General features: G+C 48.8%; 1 protein-coding gene across 1 annotated transcript in view; it reads left to right on the plus strand.

Moving 5' to 3' along the window:
* Positions 1-617: 617 nt before the first annotated feature.
* The window catches only part of LOC119406981 (uncharacterized), a 50,370-nt gene continuing 26,643 nt past the window's right edge, over positions 618-24,344 (plus strand). The window contains exon 1 of the mRNA XM_037673800.2: positions 618-958. The gene's annotated coding sequence lies outside the window, so the exon portion shown is untranslated. The remainder of the gene's footprint in view (positions 959-24,344) is intronic.

Here is a 24,344-nt window from a genome sequence, read left to right on the forward strand (position 1 = left end):
ACCGGCAACTACAACGTACGGGTGACTAAGCGAGCTTCGAGGAAACACGTTGCCGGCTTGGACAGAAGGAACTCGACGACGCGTTGTAGCCTAACTGGGAAGTGTATACGATCCACGAGGAAGCTAGAGTGAAGCCGACGAGCAAGGACGTGTCGAATCGACACTTGTTTGTCGCCCTGATTAGGTACAGGACGACGCCGCTATCGGCCCACGGGTCGGCCGCAACTTCTTGGGTCCTTGCAAAGGTAAAGCACTCCACCGGTCCTTCGGAAGAGTGAAGTAGAACCGCGAAACAAGGGTTACACGTCAAGCTCTAGTACGTGTACAGATCAACGCCAGTTTTAACCGGGTGTATCACACTCGAACCTTCTTCGTTGCAGCTGGACCACTCCGCCGGTGCTTGAAGGGGGAAAGAGAGAAAAAGAACAAGGAGTCGAAGGTGAGAAGAAGAAAAGGCGACACAGGCTATACGACAAAACTCGCGCTGCAACCGGCCTCCCCACCTTCTGCCACCCACCACTGCAGGTCTCGAGAAGGGGCCATCCAGCTAACGGAGAGCGAAGCAAAACCGGCTAGGGCCTGATCGAAAGAAAGGGACCGACGTCGGGAGAAGAGAAGTTACCGCTCGCCCCGCTCACTTCTGGCGCGTGGCGGTTCGTTTGCAGCGTCGGCGGAGCCAGTTTAGCGGACGCGCGCCGCCAGCTCTGACCCACTTGGACAGGAGACCGTCAAGAGACGTGTGTCGGCTTGTCCTCCGCATCGCACGAGCGCGCGCCCCCTAGGAAAAGCAGCCGGAGGGTTTGCACTGAGACCGCTCCGATATCACTCTCGGCGCGGACGTTTCGGCGAGATTCTTGCTCTCCGACTCGCTTTTTAACGGGAGTCTTACCCGTTTTCTCCATCTGCGGCGAGTTCCGTCCGGATCTGCAGGAGATTGTGTGCTCCGGCTACGGCTCCGGTGAGTACTTGCAGTTGCAGTTATCTTCGATTAAGTTACTTTAGAGTTTAAAATAACAGAGAGCTGAGCTAGTTGGTAGGTATTCATGTTAAAAACGACTGGGCGTGCAAACACGGACACAAGAGAGGAGTGGTTTGTGGTGTTTTGACTTCTCCATTGTGTCCGTGTTTGCACGCCAAGTCGTATTTAACGTGTCTTAGAGCTGTCGTTCGGTCATGCGTTGTTCCCGTCGTTCGCCACGGTGGTGCAGTCGTTACGGTGCTTGGCTGCTGACTCGAAAGTCGCGGGCTCGATCTCGGCCGCGGCGGTCGCTCTTCTACGCATGCGAAATGCTAGAGGCCCGCGTACTGTGCGATGTCAGGGCATGTTAAAGAACGGTAGATGACCGAGATGTCTGGAGCCCTCCACTATGGCATGCCTCATAATCGTATCGTGGCACGTAAAACCCCAGGTATTATTACTGTAGTACGTTAAGCACCGAGCCAGAGTGTGAGTCAACATGTTTAAGCTGTTGTTCGCGCTACGCCCGAGAGCGTTTCTTTTTTATTTATTTTTTTTGTGCCCAATGCTTTCATAATTTACACGAGACATCGTGCTATTTTTATTAAGCTGTCCCTAAATACATAACAGAGCAATACACGATTTCCCGTTAACGCTTTCTCTCTCTCTCTCTCTCTTTTTATTCTCAAATATGAGCTACTATGTATCTCTTTTTGCAAAAGAAACACGTATTGCGTTATAATCTAGCACGGGGCAATATTTTTTTTTTCTCTTATAAAATGACCGCCAAAACAGCATCCAACAGTGATTCAATCTAAAAGGCTTTCAGTTATGTCGTTCAGCCGCACATGCTACGGCAATAGATATGATCTTACATATACCCGCAATGGGATGCGGCAGGGAGATTTTGCCCGAACCGCGTTCATAAATCGTTCCCGATAGCGTTTGACACGTACATCAAATCCGTACGATCCTCATCTGTTGCCAAGCTGAATATCGAAACTTTCACGGATGTGTCGTGCCTTCCATTAGCACTGAAGATTCGACGTAACGAAATATACGCAGTGTCTAGATACCGCTTCCCATTATTGTCCGACGAATCATCTCTGAGATGATGGTGGTGGTGATGCTGCAGCAGGCGGGGAGGTTAGCCCGGCATGCGTAGCCGACAACTGTATCGCCTAAGCACCTCATACGTTTTAGCAGTCTGCACTTAACGAAAATTACGGTCACTGACGAAGTCAAAAAAGGGACAGTTCTTGACGTTTCGGAACCTGTACAGGTTCCCTGTTCACAGTGCGGCGCACGTGGCACCGTTGTCCAGTTATGTACGAGATATATGATGCAATGAATGACGCAGTCCGTGTCACCACAAACTGAACAACTCCGAACCTTGACCAAACGCAATCAAGTCGTAAAACCGTGTTTGCATCCCTTGATCTATTCTGTTTATACAGGATAGACACGTATAACAATCAAAATGGACTAAAGAACTGCATGATCGAACGCCCGAAGTCGCGGGTTTCGAAAGTCGCGCGTTTCTATGGAGGCGAAAATGCTAGAGGCCCGTGTACTTAGATTTAGGCTCACGTTAGAGAACACCAGCTGGTCGAAGTTTCCGCAGCCCTCCATTACGGCGTACATCATAATCATATCGTGGTTTTTGCTCGTAAAACAACAGATATTATTACTGTATGATCAAACGTCTGAAACGAACGCAGCGACCACAAAGGGTGCCGTTGAGGAAAGCCACAGATTAATTTATTGCAATATACGATGTTGATTACCGCGCAACTATAACTAAGCGCACAGGCGTCTGTGCATTCCGGCCGCACGACCAGGAAACGAACCCTTGACCTCGCGTTCGGAAGCAGAACGCCACATCCACTCAGCCACCACGGCGCGTGAAACTGAACTTTTGTGGGGGAAAAGAAACATTTTCGAAAATATTTCAGAGCGTGCGCGATATGTAAACATCGTTACAGGCCGACCTTGGAGTGAGCACAACAAACGGGGAAGGTTACATGGTCTCATCCGCTACGATAAACCTAGTGCTGAGAACAAGCGGAAGTGATCGCATCGCGTCCATTCGAAGTGCACACGTCGCCACGATGATCTATCGCGGGGACCGTTAGCGCGCGCGCGACACCACTTCCACAACGCGGCGCTATCGAGTCATCGTTACAAACGCACTATTACCGGGACCTTGAAGGACCGAATGACCGTCGCGCGTCTTCCTGGTCCTATAGAGGACCACGGACACGCGACCTCCGACAGTAAGCCACATCCTAATGGCCATACGGGAGTCGCAGATCTTCCGATCGGGTCGATCGGTCCATTAGAAAAAGAAACTTCAGCGGCGACCTTATAAAAGCTTGTTCGCATATTGCTTTGGGAAGGCCGAGAGTTGGATGGAACACGTGCGTCTCGTTGTATATCGGAAGAAGCGTGCTTGGGACGAAGGTTCTCAGCGAACGATGCACGATACGTGTCATTACAGAGAGTTCGCGAGGTCATCGGGGATTTGGAATAATCCTTGTTTTCTTTCTTTCATATTTCGATGAGACTTCTCAATCGCTTAGTAACGCCATCAGCAACCCGAACGGACGCTGAGTAGCCGAAACTCAACCGCACGAAAGACCGCCATCCTTTATTTGTGAAATTTCTGAATTGATAGTGCACGGCATCCTGCGCAGTAACGTACTCCTAATGGTATCCCTCTTTTAGCTTTGTTCTGCCACATCCTTAATATATTATGTTCACTTGCAAATGTATTCAGTCGGCAACAAACGTATTAGGAACACGAACACTGCGAAAACAGCCTAAACGAAAGAATGCGCATTTAGTATATCCGTTGACACCTGTTGGTAACATCAGTGACTTCTGATGTCCACTCTTCTGCTGTCATCATACCTGCGCTCTACTCCTGTCCATCTGGTTCTTTCTTTCGGACTGCGCGGTATCGCGGCAATTCGTCGTTTTTTTTTTCTGCACATGATCCATGTTTCGTACGCATTCATGAACGAATTAGACGCACTAAGAGGTCCCGTACCAATTGGACTGGCTGGCACGCTTAAAAGTGGACGTTCGGAACGTCACACAAACGATACGGGGACCAATGATATCCATGTCACCCTAAGAAAAGAAAGATGGCCGCTTATTCTTTTTGCTATACATGTGACTCTCCTACGTATAATTCTCTTTAGAGAGGCACACTAACTCTCTTTTGAAGAGTCGTGCGTCCCAAAACTCTCCTAAAGAGAGTTATACATGGGAGAGTCACATGTGCAGCAAATAAGAGTGAAGACACCTTTATTTATGTATAGTTTACCAGGTGCAAAACACGCTCCCAATTTAGCTGATCCGCCCTGCCCATACGTATACGGTGCTTAACTGGGGTCGATATGTAGTAAGGGTACATACTCGTGGGCTAGTTGGTCTGATATAACACTAAGGAGTAGCCCACCGTCTGCCTATCGATGTCCTACCCACGCCGTACATAGACAGACGGTGGGCTACTCCTAGTCTATAAATATGCACGTCGCTTTAGCGCTATATATATAGCATATAGAAACTGTATATCGGTAAACCCACATGGATTGGGTAGACAGACGGCGGGATACTCCTTGTATATATGCTTCAGCTTCGGCGCAGAAGTTCCATGCAACGTTGTGGCAATGTAGCGCTAAGAGTTGTGTAAAAGAGCATTCTACTGTCCTGGCGCTTCCATCCTGTTTTACAGGACAACTGCCATCGCGGACGTCCCAGTACGTAGACAAGCAACCCACAAATAACGAATTAGTACACTATGCCACCCGCCACGCAGACCAGCGGCAAGCAATATGGGCCAGCTATGCGCGAGAGATATATCCTTGGCAGCGTGGCCGGCAGGCAGTGCACTCGCTTTTAAACGTCGCAGACCTCCCACTTTCTCGAGGCTAACAGCGCTGGGTGTCCCCCGATGAAAAAGTGGGCCCGAGCAACGCCGCGGTCCACGTTCCACAAATTCTTTTCCTCCCTCACTCCGGCGTAACCGGAATAATATGATAAATAAGCAAAGCACGTAATACAGCAAAACGAACGTGCCACGTGTATAGGCTCGCGACAGGTTCGGCCAATCAATGAACCCTGCAACTGTCGCGGCTCGCGCGCTTTTTAGCGCAGCTGGCGGCCCCGGCCGACGCCCTTCGCCACGCCGCGGCGACTCACTTCGTGGCCGCCAAAAGCAGAGCAAGGCACGCAGGTCCTGTTCGGCCGAACAATGGAGCGCCCGCAGAGGCCTGGCATCGCAGTTTATAGATAACTTCATTAAGGAGAGAGAGGTATCTAGCCAGGCCTTTAAGAGCACGTCGTGTAAGAAACGCGTACGGCTCTGCAGGAGGTCGATATAAGACACCGTGTTGCACCGCGATAAAAGCGTGCACTGGACCCGGTACAGTTGTATAGTGGTTATGGTGCTCGACTGCTGAGCCGGAGGTCGCGGGATCGAATCCCAGTATCGACGGCCGCATTTCCATGGAGGCGGAATGCTAGAGGCCCGTGTACTTAGAAAGAGGTGCACGTTTAAAGAACACCAGACGTGAACATTTCCGGAGCCCTCCACTACGGCGTCTCTCATTATCATATCGTGATTTTGTGACGTTAAAACTCCTACAATTATTATTATTATCGACTGCTGCTTTGTCAACCTCGAAACCTCGATATACTTGAAAACACGGTGGGGCTAATAATCAATGTTAACCACCGTATCCTACCCCTATCGGCCATTCTTTTTGTCAATTCGCCATTGTGAAATCGTTCGGACTGCTTCGCGCGTTGCAGGATGGGACGGTTCCGTCTGCTCTGCAGGGAAGGCTGGCGACATCACGCGCTATCAGCTGCTTATTCTCTGTCTCTTCGTATCTTCGCGTATACATTTGAGGCTGAGAAGCAGCAGCAAAGTATACACTGCATTGTTATAAGTACGCTGTCGCGATTATAGCTGTCGTCAGCAGCGCTATATGCCTGCTCTTGTACCTTCGGCATCGCTGCACGATCCTAACGTTATACTGCAGCACCGCTGGCGGAGCTGGAACGTCAACGACGCAGGACGCCCCGTGGCGCGGCCGGCGTCAGTGTTTTTCGCGCAGCGGGGAACCGCCCCGTCGAAATACCACCGAGAAAGGGGCGGTTGCAAAGTGCAAGCCGCACACCTCGTCAGCAGGGTTTCTTACATTTGTGTATTTTCTTTCGGCTCACAAATCGCGAATTCAGGTCTCGGTTTAACGTTCCAGATTCTCCAACCGCCACTATAGACAGCGCGCATACACAAGCTACGGCTTCATTGCTACCTGCAGCCTACCTAGACCTCAACAATAGACCTTTAGTTGCCCTATACAATATATTTTAGGTTCGGAGCCCTTCAGAGGCCCGGGCTGTCGTCTCATGTCATCTGCTGTCATCTCATGACGTCGCTTGGCGTCACGCAGGCAAAGCCATGTATAGTATAGTATATATGGCAAGGGGGCGGGAAAGAGAATTTAGGGTGAGGAAGAGGAGGAGGGGAGAGGGTAAAGCTTAGCATAGCCATGTATGGCGTCACGCAGGCAAAACCATGTATAGCACAGCCAGATATATTATAGCATAGGAAGGGGGTGGGAAAGTGAAGTGAGAGTGAGGAGGAGGGAAAGGAGGATGGGAGAAGGCGCCACTGCATCACAAATGAAGGTTTCCTTTCTCGCCATGGATGCCGATGAAGCTGCGCGCATGGAAAGCCAGCGCCACTGAAGAGCAGGCGAATCACTGCTCCACGCTTCCTACAGCTTTCACATTGAGTGCGACTGCGTAATTTTTTTTTATTTCAATATTTCTTGCTTTGCTGACGTTCGTACGACAGCAGAGTTTATTCTAATAGCGCCGGCGCCGGGCTTTCTTAAGAAAGCACGCGTGGAACCTTGTTCGAGACAGAGACGGAAGGCGCCTTGGAAAACGCTCCTATTCCGGAGCTCGATTCTTCGAAAAGAGCCGGCGGCGGCGTGATGCTGAGATACGAGCCCCGTTAGGTCCCCTCCGGTGGCTCCCCGCTGGTGTGCGTTGCGCAAGGCCGACCGGATTTGCCCGCAATGCATGCGTGTCCGACAGCGAAATGGATGAAACGGAAAGTCGAAAGTGCGCGCTGCCGCGCGCCACACGCGAAAGCAGTTATTCCTCCTTCCTTCGCGTACTCTCCCCCTCTCTCATTCAAATTACCGAGCCACGCATCTTAACGGGAGTTTACAGGAGCCGTTTAAAATAGCGGCACTACCCGCCGCAGTATACTAAAGAGATATGACATTGCGCTGCTAAGCCCGAAGACGTGGGTTCGATTCCCGGCGACGGCGTCCGCACTTCGGTGAAAACGAAATGCAGAAACTCAAGTGTACTTAAATATAGGTGCGCGTTAAACATCCCCAGTTGGCTAAACATTAATTCGCAGTCACACCTTACGGCGCGCTGAGGAATATCAAACATGGTTTTGTCACATACGACGCCATAATCCAGAACTATATTCTATCGAGACATCCGTTACACTACGTCTTACCAAATGTCCGATACAAAATATCGCATGACCACATTGTCACCAGTGCGTTGTTTAGGGTTGTTCGCCTGTGACCATTTCTTTTTTTAGCTCTATTGTCACTGTTGTCCAGTAATCGCTCGACGAAACACGCGCCCAGTGAATACGAAATTTCTTGAAACCGACTAATCAACGCTACTTCGAATACCATTAGAGTTCGGCAACACAGTTACAAATTATTTCAAGTCATTAGTGATCGGATTGATTCGATGCATTAGCTCAAGATGCCCGAGTCGTTTGTCGGTCGCTGCTTCGTTCGCAACAACAAACTGCTTGATAAGCGAACGATATTAGGCAGAAAACGGAGGAACTGAAGACAACACCCGAGGGCTACAGCAAGCGTTGCGACAACCTGCCTAAACAATGGAACGGCTCTCTACAAATTATCAAAGAATGTATAGGCAACACACTGCGCCAGCATGTACTGCAGTCATCAACAACAGGAAGAATTTCATTTCGTGATTTCGTTCACTTATGCATGGATCAAATTGTGTGGCAATAGCGATAGGCACTATAGGACACTTGCATGTTTTAAACAGGGCGTCGCTGCTTGTCAACTAGGTCGCTAGGCGACCGCGTATCGTTCTGTTCCAATTTCTCCTTTGTCTCTTTATCAGTGCGGTCCCATTTTTCACCTGTACGCCAAGAACCTTTCACAAGGAAGACCTTGTAAAAACAGTCGTTGCCCCTTCACGCATGCACAAATGAATACACTCACGCTATATTTTGATACGCCTCCAAACTTCTTTTGTTCTTATTTTTTACCTACGGGTCGCCACGCGCAGCGCAATATCTCAGTGAAGGTAGGCTTATCACTGCAAGAGTCTCTATTTCAACTCGATCAAGCAAGTGTATCACGGTGACACTTCCGCAAAAACACGTGTTTTCTTTATTTGTGTCCCAATTAATCAGCTCTTTTTCCTCGATAGTTAATTCAAACCAGGAAGTATTTCAGGGGCTCTGCGGCTATGTCTCGGATATGCTGATTAATAATACGTCTTGACTTTCTACGTCTTCGCTACACGTTGCTTTAGTAATGGACATTGTTAATCTGAACTGCAATGAATCGCAAATGCATTCAGCAGACTGTAATGCAAATATCACACGACTCCCTTCCCTCCTCGCTTTCCAAGAATAAACACTGCATAAAACTTGGCGCTACTCTACTTTGTCAACCGAAACGCATCGCATGTACTCTCGCATGGACAGTGCGCTGCAGCTACAACTTCAAGGCCACAGAGTATGCGCGACGGCTCGCGTACCACACCTGCCTGTCAAAAATAATATTAATAATAATAAGACCTGCGAGGTAGCGGAGGGCTCCGGTACACAGTCCTCTAGCATTTCGCCCCCACCGAAATGCGGCCGCCGCGGCCGAGATTCGGTCCCGCGACCTTCGGCTCAGCAGCCGAGCGCCGCAACCACAACACCACCGTGGCGGTGTAGGCATCACAAAACAACAATTCCTTTCTTGGAGTGCAGGTTTCAGGTTACACGGGTTTCTTTCAACCCGTACAGTAAATGCAAACCAGTACATACTACGCGAGCACGCACGCACGGTGCGTGTTTACTGTCAGAGAGTGTTCTCTATGCAACAAAGCGCACAGCTCCACGGGTATTCTCACGCCATCGACCTATATAAGGCACGCAACGAACGAGCAATACGACCGAAGTCGAGCGCCCCGGCCCTCCGTGCCTTACCACGCGCTGACACCGCGCGTAGTGCCCGAACAACGCACCACCCGTGTGTGTCCCGTACGGCGACCAATACCGGTCTGTGCGAAAACACCGCTTCCGTTTATTACGTCCGCCTTAGGCACGCCGAAACGACGACATTAAGTAATAGCCGTCGCGGCGTCAAAGCAGGAACGGAACACGCTCTGGAAGGGCTACCCCGCAAGCTTTCGCCGTCGACCCAGTAAAAAGAGGGTACAGGAAGGCATGCAAATAAGTATAAGCAAGCAAGCAGGCGGACGGACACGGAACGGCGCCGGAGCCGAGGAACCGCTTCTGACCGGTCGCGATTCCGGCGTGTGCGACCGCGCACTGGCTCACAATTGCGCGTGCGCGATAATGCACGCCTGCATTTCTGTACACGGCGTCTATATCTTAGCTTATACTTGCACACCAAAGCAAAAGTGTTCATACCAAACGGAGTCGTAATCTCCTGCGTCGCCGGGGATGTGAATGACAGGTGACAAATATCACGATGTTGGTTAACTTGTCACCATCATCAGCATGATTTAGTCCACTGCAGGAAGGAGTTCTCTCCCAATGCTCTTCAGTTTACCCTATCCTGTGCGAGCTGATTCCATTTTATCCCTGCGAACTTCTTAATTTCGTCACTCCGTGCAACTTTCTAGCCTTCCTCGACTGCGTTTCCCATCCCTTGGTAACCATTCTGTGGCTCTTACTGCCGGCCAGTTGTCTGCCCTAAGCATTACGTGGCCAGCCCAGGTCCATTTTTTTTCGCTTAATGTCAACTCTGCTCTCATTATTATTATTATTATTATTATTATTATTATTATTATTATTATTATTATTATTATTATTATTGTTATTATTATTATTATTATTATTATTATTATTATTATTATTATTATTAGATATGAAACTGTACAAAGGACAAGTAGGAAATAGGGAAGGAGTAGGCTGACGACTGCTGCCGAAATGGGCACGACGCTTGCCTGCCCTCTAGCCCCTCTGACAGAATAACTCTAATGCACTCTGCGAAAGAAGGGCAATTGTTCGAAGGGCTCGTTTTCTGTGTTAGACGCAACCAATCAAACCAACAGACAATTAATCCAAGGAAAGCATAGAAGACATTAATTGTTTTTTTTTCAGCATTATTGCACAGATTGTGGCCTAAATTGGAAGGAATTGAAGTGGGCGAAAAAGCACCCTTTTCGTCGATGGAATCCGAACCCACAACCTTCGAATTAAACTATAATATAATGGGCTCAAACGCGTTTCACAGGAACCACAAGACGCACACGGCAGGCTGTCCCCACGTCTTTGTTGGTGTACACATTCGCTCACCGATACAGCCCTTAAAGGGGCCCTGCAACACTTTTACAAGTAACCATCGAATGGCTTTATTAAAGGAGTTTATTTCCTCACGAATCGACCGCTGCAAAAAAAGTTTTAGAATCCGTCAAGCACGAGCGGAGTTAGAGATTCCTCGCACGCTGTAATCGCTTTCTCTCGTCCCGACGAGCGGACTGGAAGATAAGCAGGGAGGGATGGCACGGGGAAAGAAGTTACGTCACGCGCGCGTCATCACCTTGAGCATTTTTTTTTCTTTTTTTTCTTCGAACGCGCGGCTTACTTCCAATGCGATCGCGAGCGAGAGCGCTAGTACGTGGCGGCCTCCCGCGGCTGCGACAGGAACTATGCAGCTCACGATGCGGAAATCAGCCAATGGCCGCAAAATTGGGTATATGGCATCATTTGACGAGAGAAGAGGGAACGATTTCTAGCTACTTTGTGAATTAATTGTAAATTCCAGGCCGCGTGCTGCGCTATAATATTTGGCTCCCGTATTCTCAGGAGCCTCGCCTACTGATTGGCAGCGTTTTCTAAACATGCTCAAAAAGTATGGCGGGGCACCTTTCACAAGGCTCTATATAGGACGACGATGCAAGCCACGACCGCGCACAAGAGAGGAAACTATCAGTTTGCACTACGCTGGTCTACAGCTGCTGTTTTAGGAGGTATCGACGGATCAACAGGAGAGCGTTTTCAAAGCTGCACAACGTTCTGAGCATTCACACTCGTTGTAAGCACACAACAGAACAAAAGAACGGAAGAAATAGTGACGCAGTGTAAAGCTCACTCGAATTCAAGCACGCATGTGTACTACTACCGTGAGCATATAACCCTGCGTAAGATTTGGCACGACCACGGCGCTCCGACGTCTGCTGCACGGGGACGCGCCCGCGGGAAATGAGAAACGGGCGACGCGGCCAACGGCGCCAATGACGCGAAGAAAAAAAGGGAAAGTGAAAAATAAAGAAACAAAAAAAAAGAACTATACCAGTGCCGCAGACAGCCTATCTACGTGACCGTCACCGGCGGTCGCGAGGTTTTAATGTTTAATTTGTTCCGTCCACCCCGCATCGCGTCGACTTTTCCCATTTGCGCTTTCTATGTGTTTTCTTTATATAGATCACGTGCCACGTGACGCCCCCTGGCAAAGAAAGTGTTCTGCACTCGCAGCCTTGGCTACGAGTGGCGCTGGCTAACATTCCCAGGGATTACACATACAGAAATACCCAGCAAAGTAGACGGGGAAGCGCCTTCCGTCGTAGCTCAATTGGTAGAGCATCTGACGCGTAATTCGCTGGTTGTGGGTTCGGACCCGCACTACAGGAAAGGCTGATTTTTCGACCACTTTAATTCATTTCAATTTACGTCATTATTACTACACTACAGTAAAAGGCAACAATCAATGGCCTGCTTTCCCTGGCCTAATTATCTGTTGGATTTATTTGCTATGTGTATACCTGTCAAGTTGGCGGCAGGCACGCGATGAACTCACTCACTCAATCGGTCAATTAATTAATTATTAATTATTCAGACACACACGCGTGCTCTTAGGATAACGCCTTCTGTAGAAAAATACTATCATGACCATGCACTACATGAGACAGTTACAGTACACAGTATTCTTTCTCCAGTATCAAGGTTTCCTCAGCGGCATGATATTTATAAATTGTGAGATCTCGCAGAAACTGAGGCGTCGTTAGCGTACACAAACATCAAACGGCCCACGCATCTTCTGGTTCACTCTCTCCGTTACAAAGCGGTCACCTAAAACTGTGCAGCACTACGAGTGTTGAAAGGCTGTGCCTGTCAACCGGCCTGCTTTGCAGCGATCGTATCCGCCGTCTCGTCGTCCGCTTCGGACAAAAACACAATGCCCCAATGCACGTAGTCGAGGCGTCGTTCGCGTACACGTAGATTCTTTGCGATGTTGACATCACGTGGATTGGGAGCCTAGATTATTCACATAGTTTGATCTTAGTTTTTTTCGTCCCGTTTACGGAGAGATGCGGTTAGAAACCGCTAATTACCCTTCACTCGCTCAACCCACCTTCCCGGCACGCCTCCCGGCTTGTACAGCGCTGCACGCTTTTACCGAGTGAGACGATGGCATGCAGACGCTCTCCTCCCTTTCGTGTGTGCAGTCGCTTCCGACTCAGCCCTTTGCGGGAGGATGAAAATGAGTGTAGTACGCGTGTTTGTTTTGTTGATTGCCAAATTATTTCGCCGTGTTGTCAGCAGCAGCAGTATGTCTTTTTTCTTCATCTCTCTCTCTCTTTCTCTTTCTTTCTGAGTTGCGTCGTGCGATCTGGGTCGTCGACTGTGCGGTGCCCCCGAGACCTCCTCCTCGGGGGGAGACATAGGCTTCGCAAAATGTAATTGCTGCAGACCAACCTGGCCTTAACCTTTTTCTGTACCGACCCAGTTTCCACGCGACCTAACCCAGCCTAACCGAGTATGCATCCAAGCCGGTTCTCGGGTTTAGGGTCAGCGCAGATTGGTCGTCGCGAAGTATATAGCTTGCAATGCGTCAGTTATACTGATACAGCTATAATTAGAAAAAGCAAGAGCTGCTTCACAGACCGGCCGTTTTCACTACAGTTCGCGCGTACTAGACTGGGAACAATACGGCCACGACTTACGGCGCTGGGACGTGCAAGAAACGTTCTCGTGTTGTCTGCCGCCAGCACTGTTCGATAAAAATAAATTTCGTGATAACAGCAATACAGTCAACAAACGCTTTTTTCAACAGCACCTGTTTGCGCTTTAAAATATAGCATCTTCACCGCCGATGCTGCCCACGGCAAAGCTTACCATAGCCGGTATTCCTTTATAGTATTTCACAGTGCAATTATACAGTGCAATTCGTAGTATTTCTTCACAGTGCAATTGCATCTTTCACAGTTACATCCTCACAATTACATCCTTCACAGTGCAATTACAATTCATAGCATTTCTTCAAAATGCAATTACATAGTATTTACTTCAAAAATTACCGTCGCAACGACGGATAGTTTTGCCCAAACTTCGTGTCTCTCTCTTCAAACGACTTCGCGACTTTCCAAATTAATCGTATCACACTCGCACTTGGGCCTTGTGCCAAGGAAAAACGTATTCATCATTCCATTATTCGTACTGAACAAAATATTGCGATATGATAAGAGCAACCTAATTCTTCGCAATTCATACGAACAGGAACTTGGCGCGTTTAAAAAAAATAAGAACACCAGGGGGCAGGGGTTACTCCTTCTGAAAGTAGGAAGATAAAGCACCACCGACACAGTGACGTAGTCACGAGGACGTCTACAGAACTCTTGTACTGCAGGTAAATCAGCGTACTATTGATAATGATCGCAGCAACAGAGCAATTGCAGCGACACAGTTACCTCTGGACATTTCAATACTAAACGCTATTAACTTTCTATATATATGGAATCGTTACCTATCCCCTCGTATTGTCTTGACTTGTTAACAGTGCTATTATTTTAGTAAATAAATAAACGATGCGGGTCCTTCCCTTCTACACGTACACACAGGTGCGTCTGTGTGGTGCTTAAAGTAGTCTAGCAAACGAAAAAAAAAAAACTATTACCCGCTTCAAAAGCAATGCGCTAACTTCCCCGGCCGGCAGTGCAATTACCGCGCTTCTCAAACCACACTGCCGTTCTTGTTTTCCATTTTCGCGTCAAGTGGGTTACGTTAAGAATGACAAGGGCTATTATTAAGGGAAAGAGCAGGCGTAGAAACGTCTTCATGCCTATCAACCACCACCGCGGACGCGGTGGTCGGAGTATACGGGTACGCCTCACTCAGTATCAGGAGAACAGGGCCGGAACCAATCTGCGCCCGTTTCCGTATTCAGTCGGCTTTGCTTCCGGGATGAACCTCCCGCCGGATCACCCTTACTTGCGCCTGATAAGGTCAGTCGTTTACGTGCATAAACATAAGCGTAATGGCGCGTAAGTTCCGACTGCGACGGAGGAGGGATGCTAGAGCACCAATGTAAATCGTAAATGTGACATCAGTGTCAGCGTGCCTTGTTTTATCTTACATGGATTTATTTGACCGCATATCAATGTTTGCCAGAGACGCATTCTTATGAGTCACTCCAATATTGTATGAAGGAAGGGAATTTTCGAAGGCTCGTTTCTTTGTTGTACACAACCTTAATGAAAACCAGCAGATAATGAAGCCAAGGAAGGTGTACGGGACGTCAATTGTACTGTTTTAAGTGTATTGTAATACTTGTGATATAGATGTGAAGAAAGTAAAGTGGACGAAAAGACAACTTGGCGCCGGCAGGGGCCGAACCTGCGACCTTCGGACTGTCAGGGACACACCTGCGACCTTCGACTTCTATATTGTAATATTTAACCTGCCAAGTTGGTCTCGATTGCTGACCCGAAGGTCGTGGGTTCGTATCCCGATCGCGGCGGCCGCATTTCGACGGAGGCGAAAGGCCCGTGTACTTATACATAGGTGCACGTTATACATAGGTGCAAGAACCCCAGCTCGTCGAAATTTCCGGAGCCCTCCACTGCGGCATCTCGCGTAACCATATCGTGGTTTTGGAACCGCCAACAAGTATTATTAATGACGTTTTTGTCTGAGTTTATAAGAGGGCTTCAAAAAGAATGCACCAGCTTCCGCAAAAGCTTACGCTATCCTAGAGTCACAACTCAAAACTCGCGATCATCAGAGTTCAGCAGAAACCCGCGAGCCAGCATACAGGCGGTGCGCGAAGGCCACTCCACTTTGTATCGACCGAAACGTGGACGTTCTTAAAGGTCCGAACAAGGTGTACATAAGTGCCGCGAGCACGCGCAAACAGTACACGTTTGTGTCGCCTCATGCATATTAATCGTGTCGCGCCGCACCGAATTGTTCACCGGCATTGTTAGAACGCAACGCTCAAGGTTGCTGCCCTTCGCGCAATGAAGATATATGTGACGTGACATTTAGCCTTAAGCTGGAGTCCCCTGCGCTTATCAGCGTTCCAAATCACGGTCACGGGAATTGTACGCGGCAAACTTAGCGACGAGCGAAACAATGCGCGTGCGCGATGGTGGAAGATAATTTGTCTCGGACAAATAAACCACGCGAGCGGCAGGACACTGGCTGAATTGCGTGCAAGTAAAGCGCGCGTTTAACTGCGCTTTCTTGCGCTCTTATTACGTGGTCGAGAAGCCTCTAAAACTTCCCAGTCTGTATTGTCAGCCACGTAAGGGCGATGCGATTACACCTGCGTGATGACACGTGGTTAGCGAAGACTGCGTACAAAACACCGAGAGGAGCATACGTTTGTCTTCGCGAGCGCAAGGACCGGACTACATGTAAGAGCGGGAAAATGCGGGACTCTCACGTACGGCACGACACTGCGAAAACAAAGGGCTATTACTGAGAACCCCTATGTCGCGTAAGACTGATGCTCACATATTATGCTGCATTGGCGCGCACATAGTGAGCGCTAGCTTCACCAAAGAAGCCATTTTAAGGGCCTCTAAAGAGCGTCTAGAAATACAAATAACGACCGCGTTATTCTCTCCAGGCGTTTGCCGTCTTTTCGGCACAATTCGTGACGCCAGAAGTCTGTTCACGTGACGTCATGAGGAAATAAGCGCTCCCATTGGTCCATATACGAAGGGTATCAGTTGTGAATTGACTCAGTCGCACGCCCGTTCTGCCTTGTCTCGCATGACTATCATGCGCGATCACTGATTCCACTTCGTTTTGTGAGTTTTCGAATGCGCAAGCGGAGATAACAGCGTGTAACCGAAAAGCGCGAAATCTTATAGGCTGAACGCTTAGTGGTGACATTGTTCACGTGTTTTATGAAGAGACAAGTGGCGAGGACGAGATAGCTCCTGTAGGAAGGGTAGCGAAGGCGAGAAAGGGACCACTCTCTCGTCTTTAAACTTAGAGTGGTTTAGGAACCCTTTAAGTTAAAACCTTCATAGTAAAAACAGCACGGACTTTTGTGTAATGATGAAGCGAGTGTTCGGTGAACACCTTTTCTTTTCGTTTGAAGCTTTCGTTTACTCTTCAAAGGCGTTTTTCACTCGTAGGCAACCACCCTCCTTATACCCCAGCGCGAGCAATTCGCTTCAGAATAAGCCTGGCTCGAGATAATGTGTAGAGCTCACAACATTCGTCCAACGTTCAGCGCACGTGGGAACACACATGCACAAAAGGCGTCTGCGATTAGGTAACCTCCGGCCGTGCATTTATGCGGCAAAGTATCGATCCAAACAAACTCCCAGACCTTGCATTCTCTCGTCATCAACCTATAAAGATACAACGCGGTTTCGTCAAAACAGGGTTCAACGTACATACACCACGATTCCACGCTACCAGAGGCAGCGGCGAGTATACGCTTGTTTCGTTATCTGCAGTTTCTTCGCTGTACCGATACCGGCGCATTCCTCCCGCTTAAAAAGCCTCTACACCCACGTCCAGAGGGCATAGGTTCTGATCCTTCCATATAACATTACCTACTCTCCCGCCTGCGCGCCGCCCGCCTAAGTTTCATCAAGACGTTTTCCAGGTGCCGCCATAGGCGTAGGCACGGAAGGGGGGGGGGGGCAAGGTCTGCCCCATACATTAATTTATTAGGGGGGGGGGGCGCCGCCGCGGTAACCCCCCCTCCCTGAAGGGGAACCCTGCGCACGCATATGGGTGGCGTCCCCTTCTTTGACAGCCGTGCACTTAGTCTGGAACGAGATTGAAAGATTGAAAGTCGGGCGTGTTGGTATGGATACATTCTCGAGGAAAAAAAAAAAAAACAGCGCAATAAACACAGGTATACACAAGAGCAGAGCAAGTAGAAGTGTCTTCTATTTCGTCTCTAGTCGCGGTCATAGGCGTGCGCAGGGTTCCCCATCAGGGGGGGGGGGGCACAGGTTCATCGCAGCGCCCCCACCCCCCCCTTCCAAGTCAATGTATGGGGCAGACTTTGCGCCCCCCCCCCCTTTTTTTTAGGTGACCAGAAGGGTTAATGTACGGGGCAGATTTTGCGCCCCACCTCTTAGGTATGGGGGGGGGGGGTGGCCGCCCCCCTGCCCCCCCCCCCCTCTTGTGCGCACGCCTATGGTCCCAGTGTTTGTTTTCTTGCGCTGTTTGTACTTAAACATTATTTCATCCACAAGGTGGATACGTAGTCAATAAAGCATGCGCTTTGAACTGCACATTCAGGCTTTGAGTAGGTCATCTCTCTTATCAATGCGTAATATCAGGCCGACGAAAAACCGAATGGCTTCTGACTGCGAGAGCGGAGACGGAGAGAGGGAGACATAGGGAGGCATATAAAGAAACCGGTGCGCCATTACCGGCAGCGACATTTCTAGGTTAATTGCGGACAGGCCGACCTCGAAGGGTGGGCTGTGCATGCTTTGTGTAGGGCACAGTGAGAAATAACGTGCCGTACGAACCATACTATAGCGAGCAGGCCTGTCACGCCAAAGACGGGAGGAGCCGTCCGCCAAGGTTGCGCACGTCGTGTCCGGTAAACCACACACTCTCGTGACTTGATTCGAGTCACCTCAGACAACAATGTGCCCGTGCGACTTCACCCTGGCCTCGAAGGAGGCAAGAGATAAAGACACGACCAACTATATACGTACCTTGCACGCACATTAGTCAGGTTCAGTTTATTTCACATTCGTGATAACGTGCGTTAGGTACAAATCATTTACACTCAAGAGTCCCAAGTCAGAGAGTACATGTACACGCCGGAACATCTATAACGTGTGGATGGATGAATGGATGGACGGAGGGATGAATGGGCTGCACCCTTTTGATGGGGCGGCGGCTCACGCCACCTATAGCCGTAACTCCTGAGCCATCTTCCCCTTCCTGCCATTGTTTTTCATAATGAAATATTAACTCTATATAGTGAAACTTTATGTAGTATATGTTACAGTGAGCAGCGCCACTAGACAAAGATGTAGAAAGAAGACGAGAAATGCATTTGTGTAGCCGCGTTGCATAAGGTGATCATTCTTGCAAACCAAACAACCCGCTAACGTGCTTAGACCAGAATGAAATGACAATAGCGAATGCGACCAGAAAGACTCAGAAGAAGTACGGAGCGAGCGCTCCTTGAACGAAGCAATGATAATCGAATAGGTGCGGTGTGAAAGTAATTAACGATTGTTAAAGAGAAGTGAACGTTTGATTGATTGATTGATTGATTGATTGATTGATTGATTGATTGATTGATTGATTGATTGATTGATTGATTGATTGATTGATTGATTGATTGATTGATTGATTGATTGATTGATTGATTGATTGATTGACGACTGCGTCACTGGGCTGCGATGGATTAATACTGAACACCCGGTTTATTTTATAACGTGCATGAACCTAAACCCGAGTGAACTAGTTTTCATACATTTGACATTCGCCCATGTGTATTGATGCCGTAGGGCAAACTAACGCAATAAAAAAAAAGTGCACTAGCCACGACAGGGATTCCAACACGCGACATCGTGCTCCGCGAGAGATCAACACTGCCAGTGACACACACACAACGTCCTTCTATATACGGTATACGACCGAGTAACAATTGAACGACCCCTGAAAGCTGTCTAAGCGGCTTGCTCGGAGGTTAAGCGCTTGGCGGTACCAAGGCAACAGACAAAAAAGGAGAAAAAAGAAAGGTAGATTAGGAGAGACAATGTCACGTTACGTATATAGAAACACAGCAAAAGAAATCCGAAAGAAAAGGATCTCTCAAGAGCTGCGTGAGCACAATCAGACGCAATCCAAGTGGGTCGAAGGACAGAGCGATCACACAAAGGGGGCAACCGAAGAACAAAGCGCGCTCTGTTCTTGCGGTCTAATTATTCCCGGAAAGCCAGCGCGGCGTGAAGGCGATTGGCTTGCGGGTAACCCAAGTCCTTTATTCCGCGCGAGCCCCAGTTTATTTCGTTTGTTTTTTGTTTGTTAGGGCGAGGAAAATAAGAGGGCGTAGTCCCGGGGCGTGCCGGCCATGCCCAGACGTCACATTTTCGTTGCCGATAAAAGGCGTAGGCTTAGAGTGAGATAAAGCACCGTCTAACTGAATCTTACTGGACGGCGATAATCGTAAGAACATGTCACGTAGAGGCAAGACAGTTCCCTCTCTTACGATAGTGACAATTAAGGGCGTTCCAGAACGCCCTTTAAGAAGCTGTTTTGACGGCTCGCACAAGTGCGTAGATTACGGTCATCAGACATTTCCGGCATATTCTTGTAGGGTCAATACAAAACAGCCGAGCAACTTTAAGTACGCGGTGGTAATGTGTAATCAGAGAAGAGAGATGACAGTGGTACTTAAGAGATAACAAAGAGTTGGTACACCGCAAACCACCGGGTCGATTGGTCAGAATCAGCTGGAATACATTTCACCCGAAGCGAGAAAGGTCGGAACCGCGAGTTGGGGGGCAGCAAGTATACCTTGACGAACTCGTTCGGCTAAGACGGTCAGGGTTTTCGTGTGTAGCACTTCTCTAAACAACAATTTAATTGTCAGTACATTTAATAAGACTGTATATACAATCCGCGAATTCGTGCACGCGAGCACTGCTAGTTGAACAAAGGCAGCGTTCAACTGGACTCCACCAAGAAATAAGGACATCCCCACTGAGATTTGCAGCATGTGTCAAACGGCCCATTTGTCAGTTAATTTTCTTTACGCAGTGCTTCCACATTAAATGGGCGCTCATCTTTGCTCATGTTGAATGACCCAGTACAGCAGCGTATGAAGCAGCAGTAAAAACTTCATTTAGGCCAACCGGCCCACCAGCAAACAGGCCCGAACATATTAGCGTCTTGTTTGAGTCAAGCACCAATGGATCCGATTGGATTGTGGGAAGGTGCCCCTCCCAACTGTAGGTCGCCAATGCGGGCTTCGTTCCTCGCTAAATCTAGCGCAACTGAAAAAAAAATTTGCGGTTACCTTTTGGCGCAGCGTGGCGCAATTTCAACCAATATCGCGGTTTTGGCGCAGCTCGGCGCAGAAATACGAAATTGTATCAAAATGGCGCAATTGGCGCAGCTGTTGCACCCCTGGTATTTGCGTTATATGGCATTTTGATGGAGGCGAAGTGCTATAGGCCCGTGTATTGCGTGACATCAGCGTACTTTAATGAACCCAGGTGGTAGAAATTATCCGGTGCCCTCCACTACGGCGTCTCCCGTAACCTGAGAGTCGCTTTGAGATGTTGAACCCCATAAAAACCACGATTACAAATAAATCGACCGAATTCCGCACTGATTAACCACCGGTTTTCATTTTCCTAGTTTTTTTTTAAAAGATTTGTCAAAGCGTCTGGGTTGTGTGACCGATCACGTTGGTCAGGCCAGATCGAGGTCTCTGGACCGACGGAAGGAAAGGGTCGAGGGGATTATGTGCGACTGAACGCGAAACAACCGGATTAAGGAGATGTAAAACGGATAAGCGTCTCCCGCAGTTATTTAGCCAACAAGGGATCAAGACAATCCTGTGTACACAACGACGCAGCAGTACTGAGAGGAAAGCACGGATCAGTGTAATCGGGTTCCCTTCCCGCTGCGAAGCGAAATCGCGAAGATAACTCACTTTCGCGACCCGGAATGAGATGCGGTCAAAGATAAGAAATCTAGCTCAGCGCTGTGGGACTGAGAAAGGTCACGGGTCACTGAAGCATCGAGCGCATGCGGAATATGTGTTTCATCTAATTCAATCAGTTAAGGGATATGACTCGATCTTTGCATGTCAATCCATCACGTATGGAGCGAATGGAAGAAGAGTATAAGGGGAATCGTTGTGCATTCTTAACATGTTTCAGCTTTGATCAGATACGAAAACGACATACAGAAAGACGCCAAGAGCCACCAGGCCACAAAAAATTGACCAGATTGACTGTCATATGTCAATCGGCGCGTATAGGTAAAGTCCTACCATATCAACCTACAGCTTCATTTACAAGAGGGACTTTGGTTCAATCACGTACGTATGGAACGTAAAAGTCCACTGCTGCAGAATACTGAGGTGCAGTGACGGTGGAGCTGTGTACGTATAGTGCACGTTTCTACGACAAGCGCGCAGTAATTCACTCGGTATACGCGGTTGACAGTTATTGTTACGTTACGCTGTTACACTGAATGATGTATACTTTATGTGGATCGATTCAGCCGGTCATTGCGTAAAACCTCGCACGCATTCCCCCAGCTAGTGCAATTAAAAACCACTTCCGACAGAGCTATACAAGCAGAGTGTTGTGGTTACGCTTCTGACAAACCAGTCGTGTATAGGATTAGCGCAACGCACACAGAGTCGGCACAAGAAGTCGTTTCCGGCACCATGCACGGGGAATACCTCATCTCCGAAGGGCAGAAACCGGAAGCAGTAGAAATAAAGAAAGAAATACAGAAAGGAAAAATAAAGAAAAGAACAGTGAAAAGGCCAGAGGACGCGTAGCGCTCGAAAGCCACGCGGAAACGAGCGCCGAGAGCCGAGAGAGAACAGCGGACGTTCCTTTTCGCGTAGCTGCAGCAACGCCTTTTTATGCAATGGGACAAAACAACGCGGAGCACCACGCGAACTCGTCGCAACCTTCGCCTGCGAGCCACGATGGGCTTGACCGGAAGTGACGTTGCAGACGAATAGGCAAAGCGCGCGCAGCTCGCCGCTTTTCGTCGCAGGCAACATGCAGCGACCCTAACGGTTCTCGTCAAGTTGCATGCGTACAGCCACCCTCTGTTCGACGTCTCTTCTCACAGCCACAACCACTGTGCTTGCTTGCTTGCTTCGTACGCTCTTTTCGAGTAATGGACGTCCTGCGGCGTGCTCTACACTTGCTTCCGCACCTTTGTGCGAGAGACTAAGCCTATTTGTTGTCTGGCAGCAAGCCGAACAACGCTCTAAAAAAAAAAAGAAAGAAAGATAACAAAAGAAACGCTTCCGTAATGAACTCTCGAAAGTCAAAAATGTAAAAGCGCTGTCCTGGCGAGCAGGTCTTCGGGCCTCGCGCGTTTTCCCTGTTATGTTGAACAAAAGCTTTCAAAGGTCGCGGAATCGAATCCCGGCCGTGGCAGTCGCATTTCAACGGAGGCGAAATGCTAGAGGCCCATATACTTAGATTTAGGTGCACGTTAAAGAGCACCAGATGGTCAAACTTTCTGGAACCCTCCACTACGGCGTCCCTCATAATCATGTGGTGGTTTCAGGACGTAAAACCCCAACAAATATTAGTAGTGAACGAAAGCTTTGAACAGCGCCTGTGCGCGCAAACAGTGGTAGCGTTAAACAGCAAGGCAGCATTACCACAGAGTCAAGCATAACGCGAACGCAGAATCTCGGTATCACTGCGAGCATCGTTACAAAAATGAAAAATAATTATGTATCTAATCAAATCAATAGCTGCTACAGAAATTCACTAAGAAGGTACAGAATGCTGACTAACAACAGCGACTTAATGCGTAATTATTTCATCGTTAAATGCTGCTACCGTTAATTGTTGTTTTACAACTCCAGACAGTCGCTGCTACAAATGCCGCATCGGTATACAGGTCATTTATCGCTACGCAGCACTTTACGCAATAATTAGCACCAAAACCCACGCCTCGTAAGAGCTGGATATTTATATTGAATCGTCCACGCAAATGCCCGTGCGATCTGGCTAAGCACAACACTACGAAGTCATCCGTCTCTTTCGCATCGACGTCTTTATTATGTTAAGAACACACACACTATGTACACATTACGTCAAGAGTTTAAAGGGGGTCAAACTTCGGGTCTTGTTTACGGACGTGTCAACCACGAGGTCAAGACTCCGACCTTCTCGCAAGGCGTACCCCCCGCTAGTCCTCTCAATAAGCGAAAAAGAAATGGTCTGAAGTCATCTTCGCATCTCCGCACGGCGCTTCTTCCTGCGCCAACGCGATTCCCACAGCCTCGCCTTCAGGCTCTCCCACGCAAGCCTTCAAGCGCGAGTGAGACGCAGAGCGGTTCCGGAGACGCTGCGCAAGAAGAAGACGAAGAAAACATTAAGACTCTCCGCTTGTTCCGGCTATAAAATGCGCTTTACGTAACGCAGCGCCGAGCGTGAAGAAGAAGAAGCCCGCCACGCACATTGCACGCTCTGCCAAGGTTTTTCTGTCGCGCAGTTCGCGAGGAACGCGTTCGCCCACACGCGTCTATGGAAGGCGCTGCTGCGCAAACAACCGCGCACTGCGAAAAGGCTAAGTCCTGAGGAAGGCGGAGCAACGTTCATGTAAGAGAAAAAAAGATAGTAATCGCCTGTACCACGGAGCTACGAAAAAAAAATCTACACAGATTTCTCAGGAAGAAGGCTTATTGGTTCAACAAAAAATTCATGCCGGTCCGGGATGCGAACCCGGAACCAACGCATTTCCGAAAGAAAAAACGACGCGTCTTGGTGCATGGCTCCATTTGTATAGGTATATGCGGTACCGTAAAGACTGCGGGCAGCTTTAAGCAGTGACAGACATGCAATGCGATACGCAAGGGGCGCAATACCGGATAAATACGCTATAAAGGCGCACGTCAAAACAGTGAGGTAGCCTTCGCGCTGCAAGTAACGTCGCACCCGTAAAGTGACGCCAGGCCAGTTTGTGACAGCCAAAGCTGGTTGCTTACAATGAGCCCGCCAACAACACTGGGCTCCACTACGATTAACACAGAAAACCTAAAACCTCTGATGCTCCGCCGTGTGACAGCACTGCTGTGCAGTGAAGCCACCAAATTCAAGTCGCGTGATT

Source organism: Rhipicephalus sanguineus, chromosome 10, assembly GCF_013339695.2.
Source record: "Rhipicephalus sanguineus isolate Rsan-2018 chromosome 10, BIME_Rsan_1.4, whole genome shotgun sequence".
Lineage (NCBI taxonomy): Eukaryota > Metazoa > Arthropoda > Arachnida > Ixodida > Ixodidae > Rhipicephalus > Rhipicephalus sanguineus.